At 39.2% G+C, this 12,442-nt stretch overlaps 1 non-coding gene across 1 annotated transcript; it reads right to left on the bottom strand.

Annotated features, from left to right (window-relative positions):
- Window positions 1-10,256: 10,256 nt before the first annotated feature.
- LOC112917616 (U4 spliceosomal RNA) lies at window positions 10,257-10,390 on the bottom strand. Its single transcript, XR_011994081.1, has one exon. It is a non-coding gene; the product is annotated as a U4 spliceosomal RNA (small nuclear RNA).
- Between the last annotated feature and the right edge of the window lie 2,052 nt (window positions 10,391-12,442).

Raw genomic sequence — 12,442 nt, 5'->3', positions numbered from 1 at the left:
TCTTTAAAGTGCAACCTAAAAGATGAGAAAGATGCCTGATGACAAGTGGAAGACAGGGAACAAAGACTGAGCAGAAAGCCTCGTAGCAAATTCATCGCAATGAAGAAGGCCATGGGTCTGGAGGATGCTGGGTAAATAGCAGTGATAAGGCAGAAAGATCTTCAGAAGCCAGAAAATGTAGAATCTTATAGGGTATGGGGAGAAATTTGGATTTTACTCTAAGTGCAAGAGGAAACTATTGAGGAGTTTTAAGAAGGACAGTGGCATGATACAGCTTCAATTTGTAGGAAATTATTTGGGCTACCATGTAATAATTTGGAAAAATGCAGAAGAAGTGGACAGAGAACTTCAGATGCTATTGCAATAAACCAGGAAAAAGGTGATGGTGATTTGGACTTAATGGCAGGGGTGCAAGAGAAAAAGAAGAATTTGAAATATATCATAGAAATAGTAAAATCAACTCTCACCATGGTATTGCCTCGTGGAGGGAGATGTGGTTGACATGAATTTCTTCCTGGTGATATTTACACCAGTAACGATCACCAATCAGCCTGTAGACTCCCCAAAAGAGATTGTGGCAGAATAATAATTTTAGATATTATCATTAAATACTGTCTTTATAATAGTTTAGTTATTCTCCAGCAACCTTCTCAGAAACTTACAACACACTTCCCCATCAACATCACTCTTCCTCAAGTCCTGCAGGAAGACTCATGGAAAAGAAAAAATGCTTCAACAACAGGAAAACTTCACTCTCTAGCACCAAGCTGAAATGCTGGTAATAGGGTAACCCTGGTGGCTCAGCGGTTTAGTGCCACCTTCAGCCCAGGGCCTGATCCTGGGAGACCAGGGATCAAGTCCCATGTCGGGCTCCCTGCATGGAGCTTGCTTTTCCCTCTGCCTGTGTCTCTGCCTCTCTCTCTCTGGGTCTCCCATGAATGAATAAATAAAATCTTTAAAAAAAAAAAAAAAAGAAAGAAAGAAATGCTGGTAATACGTGAAGTCTCATTTCAATGCAGCAAAAATGACTAATCATCCCCTATATGAAATCTGTTTTTTGACTTACCTGGATGCTTCAAGGATTCCCTACATAACTTATAATAAGTTTTTTTCAAGGTGATTTTTTTTGGTTTCAAATTCTTATGTGCTTACTTCCATTCCCTTGTAAATAACACCGACAGATGGTATGGAATACTTGGTTGCATAATAATTAAGGGCAAATTTGGTAAGAACTCAAAGATTAAAGATTATTCTCAGAAAAACAAGGAATCCACTGCCAGGACTTTAAAGCTTCTAAAGATTTATACAAAAAAAAAAAAAAAAAAAAATCCCAGGACGCTCACAGTATGACTTGAAAACCTGAATTTAAAAACATATATACCTGAAATAAGAACTCGAGTGCATTCATCCACAAACACCCTCAACCATGAAAAAGCATGAGTGACTCTATGTTTCTCCCTGTCAAGGAATAGATTCTGTAACAAATCTCAATCACCACTTGATGCATAGTCCATCAAAATGCAGGCTTCCAAGGTATGTAATTTATTCTGGCTTTTTAAACATCCTTGTGGGATTTTTCTCAACAAGTGGGAGCAATGCAATTTCACTGCTCCTCCTCTGTGCAGAAAATAGATAACAGGAGAATACTTCAGAACATATCACAAGGTAATTTTAATGCCCAATAGCTCAGCATGATACAGTTTAAAACAACCAAAGATCCAACTCATCCTATTGTAGTCCCAGAATTACGTTTTTTTTTTTAAAGAAATTTTATGTCTAAAATCAGAAAATTAAGACTTCAAGTAATTAAACACAGATCAGGCAATTCTGTTAGAAAATCAAGAGCAAAAATCCTAAAGACAGCACTCTATGTTGCCTGGCAAGAGGAGATGTAGGTGTGGAACCAGACCAGCGAGAGGAGCAGAATGAGGAAGCATCTGGAAAAGGAGATGTGGGGTACTTGGATGGCTCAGTGCTTGAGAGTCGGCCTTCTGCTCAGGTCATGATGCCAGGATCCTGGGATCGAGTCCTGCATCAGGCTCCTAACAGACTCTCTGTCTCTCTCATGAATAAATAAATAAAATCAAAAAGATTTTATTTATTTATTCATGAGAGGCAAAGACATAGGCAGAGAGAGAAGCAGGCTCCATGCAGGGAGCCGGATGTGGCATTCAATGCTAGAACCCTGGGATCACGCCCTGAGCCAAAGGCAGATGCTCCTCCACCCAGGCATCTCTAAATAAAATCTTAAAAAAAAAAAGAAAGGAAGAAAGGAAGGAAGGAAGGAAGAAAAAAGAAAAGAAAAAAAGAAAAGAAAAGAAAAAAGGAAAGGAGATGTGATGGGAGCAAAGTTTTATCAAATAATTAAAATGGCATCCACCATTTACACAGCATATGCCAAAGGCCAGGCACTATACTAGATACTTTAGCAATTTTATCTCTAATTATTATGACAATTCTCTAAGGTAGATCTTAAATATTCTCATTTTATTGATAAGGAAACAAATCTTCTTGAGGTTATATACCACGCTTATTGGTCCTCAGCTAGTAACTGGCAGAGCCTGGATTTTGTATCATCCATCTCTAAAGACCGGACTGCCTTGCCTGATAGGCTGTAGATGGTCCTGCTAAAGCTTACCTCTTTCCACAAAAATACATTTTCCGAAGTTGGATTAAGTTAAGTCCAAGGTGAACTGGAGAAGCATTTTTGCCCCAAGCATTTTGCCTGGAAGGAAGACCAACTTGACACGTTTTCAAAAATACGGCCAAGGATTTTAGTGAAACTCTGAGGAAAAACCAAGGTGGCACATGACAGCTAGATTCTGGGTCACCTATTTTGAGCAAAAGTACCAGACAGTCTGAGAGAAAAGATTGTAGAACGACAAACTGTGGCTTACTTTTTCAAGAGAGTGGTAGATACTAATAATCGTCTTCTAATACCTATGACTCCCTTCTTCCTTTTAATAACAGAACCTCAGGGGCAGCCTGGGTGGCTCAGTGGTTTAGCGCCGCCTTCAGCCCAGGGTGTGATCCTGGAGACCCGGGATCGAGTCCCACATCAGGCTCCCTGCATAGAGCCTGCTCCTCCCTCTGCCTGTGACTCTGCCTCTCTCTCTCTCTCTCTCTCTCTCTCTCTCCTCTCTCTCTCTCTCTCTCTCTCTCATGAATAAATAAATAAAATCTTTAAAAAAAAATAACAGAACCTCTGAGTCTTAGCTATGTTTAGCTGTTCATCTAGACACTACACATCCCTACCCCCTTTGCATCTAGGTTCCAAGTAATGGAACCTTTGATTCATATATGTCAGATTAAAAACAAAACTGGACTTTATTCGAAAGGATTATTGCAAAGGGTTCCGGAGGGATTATTGCAGTAGGGAGAACCCTCTGGCCAAGACATCTGCAAGTGTTAAGTGAAATGGGCTCCTTCCAGAGAGGAGTAAAAGTTAGGAAGGACTGGGTGTGGGGAAATGGGATGAAAAGGTGTTAAGGTCAACAATAGGTCAAAGAATGTTTTGCCCTGCGTCCAGCAGATTTTCTGACAGACACCCTTAAGGAGGGGCTGCGTGCTGGCTCAGGCTGAGGGCAGGCCAAAGTTCAGGAGCCCCAGGGGCAGAGAAAAGCTTAACCAAAGCTTGGCTAATAAGCATTTTGTTCACATTGATCAGTGGAGACAAAACAGTTCAGCTAACCACTTAGGAAGCAAAGAATGGGAATTTGAAGGGTCTGTGTCTCATCTAAGTCCTGGGTCAGGGTGGTTCACTGCAGTAAGCTGTTTCCCAGAATGCAGAGTCGGGGGAAGGAGGATTCCTTGAACCACTGCTGTTTTCCAGGATCACAGAGCTCAGATGAAGTTCAACACTGTCATAACCTTAAGAGGAACCAGGGTGTCCTGTACTTCTTTTTGCCTCCTAGTGGTTGGAGCACAGAGTGGTGGTAGTGGTGGTGGTGGTGGTGGTAGTGGTGATGGTGGTGACGGTGATGGTGATGGTGATGGCAGTGGTGGTGGCAGTGGCAGTGGCAGTGGTGATGGGCCACCATACAAGAGGCTATAATCTGGAGCTGGGAAGAACCCAGATCCCTGCACAACTTTGTGAAACACAGCTGTCTACTTGGTCTGGTCAGCTCACCTGCCTCTGGACTATTATTAACCAAAAGAGAAATACGTTATTTTCTAGGTACCATTTTATTGTCAAGTCTCCAAGTTACAGTCACTTCGCTAATGCTCTAATAGGTACAAATAGTCCTGAAAACAAAGGGGTTTTTTGTGTGTTTTTGGCATTGCAGTCAACCTGTGAGCATCATCATCAAATAAGAGTGATAATATTAAATGCAGAGCTCCCTTATAGTGGCAAGTATTCACATTCTCATTCATCTATGAATGCCTGAAGCATCGAAAGCTCAATTTTGCTCTGTTTTTTTTTTTTTCTGTGTCACATCAGAATTCTGTTTCAGTTCCTGAAATGAATTTAAAAACTGGTATTCTCCTAGCATTGAAACATTAAAAAAGGAAAATGCGCTTATTTCTGATTATATAATGTACATTAGCACATGTATTCGTTTGTGGTATTACTAGGGCTCTTAAAAAGTTCCTAAAATGGCAAAATGTTCCACCATTTGATTCGAATGGCCTTTAAGTCAGTAATAGCCTTCTTTATTGGAAATGTGGACATAGGAAGATAGAGAAGTTTAGCCAGTAGTGTTTAAGAGAACGAATCACCACCAAATATGTATTGCTTTATGTCCAACACTGCAATTCACCCATGTGGTGTACTTTGCTAAACAATTACATGCATGCCTCTTGTTAGTGGCTCAGCTCTTCAAATTCTGAAGGTTTTTCCTTAATTATTTAAATTTCTCAAGCCATTCTAATAACTTAAATAAGAGTTATCGATTAGTTTATGTTCCTCTAGTGAAAAAATAGTCCAATATCAAAACTGCCTGGAAAGGCCGTTTGTTCAATTTAATCTAAACAAAGAATTAGTTAAAAGTAATCACTGCAGCCTCTTTGATTCACTGGATCATTGAATTCACTGTCTCAGTTGAGTTCTTGATGATTTGCAAATACATTTTGGAGAAGTTATCCATCCTAGCAAAAAAAAATGAGCCTTTAGGGTTTTAATTTCCTGCATCTTCTTGGCATTTTATGTGTGGCTTTAATATGTTGTGAAATTATTCCAAACCTTCTATTGTATATTGTTCCCTTTTTAAAAACAGGTTCAAAGAAGAGACATACAACCAAATATATGGCATCATTTTTCACCTAAGTACTCAGTTTCAAAAGCATTCTTTCTTCTCCCAACCCCCACTCCCTTCTCCCAGTGGCTTCTGAAATGTTACACCTAAATGGATAAGCTCCCTACTGGGCACATTATCAATTAAGAGCTTCTTTCTGCTCTAGTCCTTGCACTCTGCAGTAATTCAAAAATCTTTTGCATATTAAAAACAATCTCACTCCCAAAAGATTTTGTGTCTCTTGCTAATGCAAACCATCACTTAGAAAAGGTCACTTTTTTTTGTATAGTGGTACCAACAAAGGAAAAAGGCATAGCAAAACTAAAAAATTCATCAAAACTTTTCCCTTTCCATTCAAGCTTAAACTCTTGCATATCACAACAAAACAACACAAAAATTTACCTATTGTTAGATTGAATTTGCTACTAAATATGTACTACCTGCTTTTGAAAATTCTTCTGGGGCACCTGGGTGGCTCAGGGGTTGAGCATCTGCCTTCAATTCAGGTCATGATCCTGGGGTCCTGAGATTCAGTCCATCTTTGGACTCCCTGTGGGGAGCCTGCTTTTCGTTCTGCCTATGTCTCCACCTCTCTGTGTGTCTCAAATAAAAAAATAAAATCTTAAAAAAAAAAGAAAGAAAGAAAATTCTTCTCTACAGAGATTAATAAAAGCAGTTCCTATCAAGGTCATTAATATGCATGATTTCCATTTTTAAAAGAAACCACTTTCCCATATTCTTACTTCATGAGCCAATACTAAACTCCACAAGAAGAAATCTTGTGGAAATGTGGACTTAATTGAGTTAGACATAGTCCAAGGTTTACCTTAGATGTTATGATCATTATAAATTCTGGATGTGGCATGTAATATGAAATGCAATTGGGCAGAAGACAATTTGAAACTCCCTTGTATGTGTTGTTCCAAAAATGAGTTTATAAAGTCAAAGGCCAATGTAGTGTGGGTAGTGCAATAATTATGTAGCTCTATTTACAATTGATCAGCTTTCATCAACTGCTATATATCCAGCACCTGTTTTTACAGAGCAGCCATAGTAGACACTCAATATACAATTACTACATTGAAAGAATAGTTGGCCTGCAACAAGGATTTCATGTGCCCTTTAGTTTAAAAGGTCTGCTCTCAAACAACTGGTTCTCAGATAAATTGAGCACAAGACTTACTGCTAAATTACTGAGTTCATATAAAGGAGTGTTCCAATCTACAGAATATGTCAAAGCGATGCATACACTTTTAATTAGCTGCATCCCATTGGACAAGTTTCCTAATCTCACTGAGCTCATTCTCTCCCTTGTAAAAAGAAACTAATATTGACGGTCAAGATCAAATCAGATAATGCACACACATTGGGCCTCCCATTATACCAGGCACATAGTAAATACCTTAGATGGTAATAATTATCATATTTTACATGAGTGGAAGGCCTCGTTTATTCGATCTGGTGACAGTGGTATGATTCTGCAGGAAAGCAGCACATTTTTATAATATGCATGAACTTTCTGTCGTTTGTATAAGCTTTTCCTTCTCTTCTGTTTTTGGAGAGTGGCCAGTACCGAGCCAGAAAACAGCTGCATCCTGAAGCCTGGTCTTCCGAAACACTCCCTCCCTCCTCATCGCCACCTCTGCAGCTCCGTTGTGCTACTTCTTCGAGCTGATCTCCGCATGGGGCCACCTGCAGGGCTTTTGTTTGCCCACCTATGGGGTCTCCCTTTGAGGAGAAGAAAGAAAAGATTTACAAAGTTCTGACCAACACAATTTGTATCTTCGCAGCTAGAGTCCAGTACAATAAAAGGGGCCCGAAACTATTTACCAGTTTCGCTTACCTCCAAAAAAATTACCATTTACAGGGTGTTGCATTAAGTTGATTGCTTCTCTTTCTCTAGATAAGGACTTCAACTTCAGCTCACAGTTAAAACTGATACGAGGAGGAGCAGCTCGACAAAGGAAACCGGGCAGACTGGGAATGTCAGAGGCGGGAAGGGGAAGCATACCAAACCTGAACCCAAACTTTTACTGCACGTCTCATTTTAGAGGAATAATTAATCAAAAACATACCCCGGGTTGGGTTTCCTTGGATGGTTATTCTCCCAACCATGAGCCGCTTCTCATTGTTTTCTCGGGATGATACTGGGTAAAGAGAGACTGTACAACTCAGGTTAGGGAGAGAGGCGAGCTGCTGTCAACCCTGACCACCACAGGGGTAACAACAAGACTCCAGTATTCTTTCCAGAGCTCAGACTTTGTTTTCCTGGAAACCAGAAAAGGAAATCTTTATTGGTGCTGCTATGTTGCTGTGTTAGGTGGCTCGTGTTGCTTCCACCAGCCTGTCTTAAGAGAAAAGCTTTATTCTGCATACATATTAGTAGAAAAAAAAAGTCTCAGAATCCCTACACAAAAGATTTCTTCTGTGGAGGTGTCCAGCTGTAGATTTACATTGGTCCCTGGTTCCTCAGGTGACTCTCACTCCATAACAAAATTTTGAAAAGATTAAGGAGGAAGATGGTGGGATTAAACAGGAATTGAATGAAGTTCACTGAATCCAATAACCCCACAAGAACTTTAAAAGAAAAAAAAAAAAACTCAAGCATTAAAAGAGATGGAGTAGTTCCCTAAAATAAACAAAGGAGGATCTGCCTTAATAGAGAAGTTGACAGCTTCTCCCCTCCTTTTCCAGGCTCAGCTACTAGCAACAAAGAAAAGGCCACGTTTGCACAGCTGCTGCCCTAAGCGCCCAATAACAAAAGGCTGAAACTTTAACTTGAATTGGAAAAAAAAAAAAAAAAAGTCAACTGACATAAAACATCACAAATATCAGGGAAGTCAACAAAGAAGCAAGAAACTTTGTGAGGTCAGGAAGAAGATTCTCCTAAAAGGGAAATGCCATGAGCTGGAGGGAAACTAGAGTGGGATAAAACCCGCATCCTGGACAGCCTCAGAGCCATGGTCCCACAGCCTGGAAGCATCCACCACTCGACACAGTGTGATGGGAAAGGCTTCCATTTCTTCAGAGCACTGAAGCTGGAGATCAACTCCGGAAAGTGGGGCCAAGTGCGGGATAATATCAAGAGACTGCCTGATATTATTTCTTCTAACTTCCGGAGCCCTAAGGATGAGGCTCCCTCTTGAGAAGAGGTAGACTCTGGGAAAGAGAGAAGGAAGTAACAGTTCATTTACACCTCCTTCATGTTTAATATTTTTCTGGTGCTTCATTTTCTTAACAGTATTTAAAGTCTCACAAAAGAAAAAAACAACTAATCAAGTCTCCTGGGAACATACACAATAGGCTGGCTTAGGCTATTAATTATTTATGAACTCTCAATTTCCAAAAAAGGTTGAGGCAGCCATAGAACAGAAACTATAAAACACTAAAACAATTAGAATATTTAAGTTAGGAGTAAAAACAAAAAGGTGGGAACCAATGAGGGCAGCCCTCCACCTGGGGGCAGGGAGGGAGAATAATTGTACCAGAAAACATAGAACAGTATTCATTTTTATTTATTATGTCAGTGGTGATATACAGAATTAAAATTTCAGTACATTTGCAGTGAAATTACTTTTTTTTTCATTCACCTTCCAGTTGCAATAAAAAAATGCTGAAGGAATCTGAAATACAATTCTAGTAATATCAATTAAATAAATGCTTATGGCATACTTTTTTTTTTTTTTTAAGATTTTATTTATTTATTCATGAGAGACACACAGAGAGAGAAAGACACAGGCAGAGGGAAAAGCAAGCTCCATGCAGGGAGCCAGATGCCGAACTCGATCCCAGGAATCTAGGCTCATGCCCTGAGCCAAAGGCAGATGTTCAACCGCTGAGCCACCCAGGTGGCATGGCATACTTTCTATGTGCTAGTCTCCTCAAAGTCTTAGAATCTAATGAGAAAGAGAAATGTAAACAAATAACCCCAATGCAATATGACCAATTTTGGTTGTATTTCTTTCCATATATACCATGGTAGAAGTTTTGTGGTGCTAGAAAAAGAACCCCTCAGCTTGGTTGGGAGAGGAAAAGCCTTAGTGACACTTCATATGAGTGACACATGAGTGGGACTCAAAAGAAAACCAGTCTTCCAGATGTAAAAGAGGGAGGACATTTTCAAAAGAAACCACCCATGCAAAAAGACAGGAGAAAAGACCATAGTGTGTTTCACCAGTGAGGGGCTGGGCATAAAGTTGGAAAGATAACTTGAAACTTTGAAAAAGGTTGTCTTGTAGAGAAGATACTGAAGATCTTTTAAACAGCTAAGTGAAAGTATCCTATTTGAGTTTTAAATATACTTGGGTGTTGTGGTTTGGAAAATGGATAATAATAAGGGTGAAATTAAAGTCAGGAAGGAGGCTGTATTAGGGTTCTTCAGAGAATCAGAACCAATGGGAGGTGTATACATTATAGAAAGAGATTTATCTTAAGGAATTGGTATGGAGGATAACAAGTCTAAAATCTGCAGGTTGGGCTGATAAGCTAGAGACTCAGGAGAGCTGATGCCTTCTTTCTAGTTCAAAGGCTGTCTGCTATAGCACCGCAAAGTCATTCAATATTGCCATTGAAGTCCAAAGGCAGTTTGTGGAAAGTTCTCTCTTGACTAAGGGGTGGCCAGCTTTTTGCTCTATTCAGACCTTCAACTAATTGGATTAGGTCCACCCACATCATGGGGCACAATCAGCTTTACTCAAAATCCACTCATTTAAATGTTAATCTTACCTAATACCTCCCAGAAACATCTAGATAATGTTTGACCAAATATTTGGGCATCCTGTGGCCCAGCCAAGAAAACACGTAAAATTAATTAACCATCACAGAAGCTATTACTATATAAGGGCTCTCTAGTATATGGTAGAGATGGCCAAAGGTCTGAACTAAGCTCAGAGCAATGAAGACAGAGAAAAATAAATCAAACTTAGGGGAAAATTGAATATGAGGAAGAAAAAAAGGGTTTGCTTGTTTTGTTTTTTTTTAAAAGAGGGTATTTTAAGGATAAAGTCAAAATGTTTAGTTTGAACAATCTTGTGGCATAGAAAATAAACAAACAATTAGATGACCAGTAACTCCCAAGGACATATTTTTCTTTTAATTAGCAATAATTGCATCTCAGATAAACTTCATTGGCTACAATACTGCCACTGCGCAAAGCTTTTTTTTTTTTTTCTTTTTTTCTCCATAGTAAGCCCAAATTGGTTATTCAAAAGAACCATTACAGTTACAAAAGGTATTTCACTAATCAGATTTCATGTGTAAGGGTTCATATATTTCTCGACCTATTTTGAAAAAATGCACTTAACTTCCGGTGAAATCTTTGACCTCGAATATACTTCTTTGCCTCCATTCCTATCTAACAAAATGTATAAAGACAGAAGAATAAGAATACATAAGAAATGACAACAGAGAGAAAGAGTGACAAAATTTTGAGAACTAAAAGCAGGTAGTTGAATGATGATAAATCAAAGGAAAACAGAAAATCAAGGAAATAAATTTCCCCACAAAACCCCAGAAGGGCTCCACAATTAGAGAAACAAAGCACTTCTGAAAGAAGAGGGGTTGGTGTTCAAGAGTAGTGCAAGTCCTACTAGTTTTTGAAAGTTGGGTATAAAAATCACTCAAATCTCTACATCAACTCCCCACCTTCCTGCAACTAGGAGTCTACCTGTCACCAATTCCAGCAGAAGACTAGAGGTTTTCTCTTTGGGGAAACTGAATCAAAAGGAATGTGAACTTGACAACAGGCAGGACTGGGGACAGGAGATGTGTGCCATGATGAAAATCAGGATTAAGTGAAAAATCTCCAGTCTGAATGGCAAAATCTTCAATAAGTTTTTCCCATCTGTTCCAAGAATCTGACAGCCTGAACTATAAACCTGAAACAAGAGATGAGAAAATCACTCTCCAGAGAAAATGACTAACCCAAGAAAGAAGAGTCCCACAGAGGCTGACAGCCACAGATTCCCTAAAGAGCGAGCCAGGTTTGGTCCTAATCATCCAACAATGAAGCCAGCACTTAATAAGCTCCATCGGTACACACAGGGCTTTCAATCATCTTTCTAATACTTTACTGTTAGATATAAAAAGACAGTCAAGGATCATTGGGCATGATGAAGGCTTTTAATATGAAAGAGGAGGCCAAAATAGGAAGAAGGAAAAGCGAATGACATAGAGCACAAGAAGTAAAAAGTAATATCATAAACAAAACTCTAGTATCCTCAGTTAGAGAGGAGAAACTATTACAGGCCCATGAAATAAAAACAAGACGCTTTCTTAAAAGTAATCCTCAGAAAAGAAGCACTCCCAAAATTAAAATATGGTGGAAATAAAAATGTGAGTAAAAGTGTTGAAAAGATAAAGTTGAAGTTGTCCAAAAGGAAATAAAACCACCAATAAGTAAAAAATATAAGAAGACATTGAAAAAAAGAAAATCAGCAAGAAAGTTCAACATTCAAGTGACAAAAGTTCGAGAATTAGAGAACAAAGAAAATGGGTAGGGGGAAACTATCAAAGAGAACACATCAAGAAAATTCCCAGAACTGAAGAAGGTAACTTTTCAGATTTTAGGAGCTCAGGGGCCCAGTGATCATCCACTTTTATTCCAGATATCCTGAAGTTTTTTTATAACATGGCTTGGTGTGTGTGTGTGTGTGTGTGTGTGTGTGTTAATTGGAAAATCCTGAAAGCTTCTGGAGAGAAAAAGCAGATCACACACAAAGTGATCAGGAATGAAAATGATATTGGTTGAAGAACAGCTCTGAAAGCTACAATGTAGTCAAAATTTCAAAAGAAAATGATTTGCAGCTTAGAATTTTAACCCATTCAAATTATTGAGCAAGTGTGACAACAGAACAAAAACTTTTTAAGATAAGCAAGATCTCAGAAGTTTTATCTCTTAAATGTTCATTCTCAGGAAGCTGCTAAACCTGCCAGAGCATCACTGGGACACTTGTTTAGAAATGCAAATTATAGGACCTCACCCTGAACCTACTGAAGCAGAAACTCTAAGTGTGGGGCCCTACCATCACAAGCCCTTTGGGTACAAGCGAAAGTTTGAGAAACACTTTACCAGTGGATACACTTCCCCAGAATGAGAAATGAAGCAAGAAAGAGGAGACACGGGCTCCAAGACACACAACACAATAGAGTTCACAACAAGACAAGGCTAGAGGAGGGATATTTCAAATGATCCTGCCGAATGCTTTCTA

The sequence above is a fragment of the Vulpes vulpes genome, chromosome 8, assembly GCF_048418805.1.
Source record: "Vulpes vulpes isolate BD-2025 chromosome 8, VulVul3, whole genome shotgun sequence".
In the NCBI taxonomy this organism is placed as follows: domain Eukaryota; kingdom Metazoa; phylum Chordata; class Mammalia; order Carnivora; family Canidae; genus Vulpes; species Vulpes vulpes.
The sequence above is the reverse complement of the archived record's forward strand: the minus strand, read 5'-3'. Positions and strand labels throughout refer to the sequence as shown.